Source organism: Schistocerca serialis, unplaced genomic scaffold, assembly GCF_023864345.2.
Source record: "Schistocerca serialis cubense isolate TAMUIC-IGC-003099 unplaced genomic scaffold, iqSchSeri2.2 HiC_scaffold_1185, whole genome shotgun sequence".
NCBI lineage: Eukaryota > Metazoa > Arthropoda > Insecta > Orthoptera > Acrididae > Schistocerca > Schistocerca serialis.
The window spans coordinates 20001-22500 of record NW_026047387.1 but is presented as its reverse complement, the minus strand read 5'-3'; the positions used below and the strand labels follow the sequence as shown (position 1 = coordinate 22500).

The 2500-nt window shown below is 63.1% G+C and overlaps 1 pseudogene; it reads right to left on the bottom strand.

Annotated features, from left to right (window-relative positions):
* The window catches only part of LOC126434245 (large subunit ribosomal RNA), a 7960-nt pseudogene that overhangs the window by 3365 nt on the left and 2095 nt on the right, over positions 1-2500 (bottom strand).

The window sequence follows — 2500 nt, the reverse complement described above, 5'->3', positions numbered from 1 at the left end:
TGCCACAAAGACAGAGCGGCAGGAGCGGACTGCGTCGGTGAGAGCAGTGTCCAAGATGAAAGTATTTTCCAACATCCCATCCCGAGGGATGAATGCCCGCTGACGTTCGTCCACAGCACAAGCGCGCATCAGGCGTGACGCGAGAACCTTGTGAAAGGTCCGCGCCAACACCGAGCAGACCGTAATGGGGCGAAAGTCAGCGGGGGATGTTGGTGCAGCCGTTTTCGGGAGAAGGGACGTCCGCGCGCGAAGCAGGCGTTCCGGAAGGGCGCGGGCCAGAAGGAAGAGATTCATCACTTTCACCAGGACTTCATGCGGCAGGCGCCGCAACTCCGCTGGGGTAAGGCCGTCAGGCCCAGCTGCTGATCCCCTGGGCGGCAACGCGGCGGCGACCTCCTCATGTGTGACCGGCCCCCATAGGCACTCAAGAGCGACAGGCTCCGAGTGCGGGAGGAGGCGGTCACGGATGAAGCCCGCAGTGGAGACGGGCTTCTTAGTGAAGAGGTCCGCCCAGAAGTCCAGCAGACCAGGGATGGCAGGTGGCGGCTGGAGCAGGGTGCCATCCAAGAGGCCGCGCACGCAACGTGCACGCGACCGTCGGAAGGCATCCTGCGTTCTTGCGTATTCCCAGCGGCGCCGCTTGCGCTTCTGCGTCGGCGGCGCGGCAGGCGGCCGCTTCGATGGTTGGCGCGGCCGCTGTGTCCTGGTGATCGATCTCTCCCCTCTGGACCCGACCGACGCAAGGGCATCCGGGAGCATGCCCAGGATGACATCGGGCGGCGTGCCCCGCCCCAGACCTATGACTCGATCCAGGGCAGAGAAACGCTGGGCGGAAGCAGGTAGCCCCGCCAGATGCTCCCAGATGGCGGCGTCAGTCGGCCCCTCCGGCGGCGGCCCGGTGGTGTCGGCCGCGAAGTCCTCGGCTGCGTCGACGGGCGGCGCAGCGGCCTCGCCCGCGTCCGGCGGCGGGCTCGCTGCTCCCCGGCGGGACGCCGGCTCTTCCCCCCGACCGATCTCAAGCGCCTCCATGAACTGGCGGACAAGCTGCTTGTGGGCAGCTTGCCGCCGTCGGCACTTGATTGCCTCAAGCGTTCGGTCGGGGAACATCCTGATGAGCTCTTGATTAACAAAGAAGAACCGGGCGTCCCTCTCAAGGAACAATTCGGCCTCCGCCTTGGCGAGCGACAGGACTTCTTCCTCCGTCCACCTCGCGCGATGCCTCTCCGTCACGATCTCCGCGTTGGCGGCCGCAAGATGTTGGCGGCGGCGATGGACCCCGAGACCATTCTTGGTGGTGAAGCTGCGGTGGCACTCACTACAGGCGTATACAGCTGCAAAAGGTACAAGATTTTCGGCACGGCCGGTTGGCCGGCTAGGTGCTGGGGGAGTTGGGGTGGCGCCTTCAGCGGAAGGGCCACCACTTATTCTTTGATTACTGCCCCCAACTAACAAAGGGATAGTGCGAGGGGGGGCTGGTAACCCCCCCAAGCCCCTGGTGCGGTCTTCCACTCTGCGAAAATCAGCGGGCCCACGAGAAGGGGAGAAGACCGCAGGAGAGGAGAGGCTAAGAGGGCTAGGCCCATGTATTGCGCATCACTCTCCCTGTAATTATAACCCAAGGAAGGTACCTCGCAGCAGCAGCACGACTACATCAAGACCGCACTTCGAAAAGCCAAGTCCGGATGCAGCCACACCGCCGCCACTTGGCCACCTTAAGAGAGTCATAGTTACTCCCGCCGTTTACCCGCGCTTGCTTGAATTTCTTCACGTTGACATTCAGAGCACTGGGCAGAAATCACATTGCGTCAACACCCGCTAGGGCCATCGCAATGCTTTGTTTTAATTAGACAGTCGGATTCCCCCAGTCCGTGCCAGTTCTGAGTTGATCGTTGAATGGCGGCCGAAGAGAATCCGCGCACCCGCGCGCCCCCGGAGGAGCACGCTAAGGCGGACGCGGCCTCGCAGCAAGGAAGATCCGTGGGAGGCCAAGGCACGGGACCGAGCTCGGATCCTGCACGCAGGTTGAAGCACCGGGGCGCGAACGCCGCGCAGGCGCGCGCATCCTGCACCGCCGGCCAGCACGAGGCCAACCAACGGCGAGAGCAGACCACGCCCGCGCTAAACGCCCGCACTTACCGGCACCCCTACGGCACTCACCTCGCCCAGGCCCGGCACGTTAGCGCTGACCCACTTCCCGACCAAGCCCGACACGCCCCGATCCTCAGAGCCAATCCTTATCCCGAAGTTACGGATCCAATTTGCCGACTTCCCTTACCTACATTATTCTATCGACTAGAGGCTCTTCACCTTGGAGACCTGCTGCGGATATGGGTACGAACCGGCGCGACACCTCCACGTGGCCCTCTCCCGGATTTTCAAGGTCCGAGGGGAAGATCGGGACACCGCCGCAACTGCGGTGCTCTTCGCGTTCCAAACCCTATCTCCCTGCTAGAGGATTCCAGGGAACTCGAACGCTCATGCAGAAAAGAAAACTCTTCCC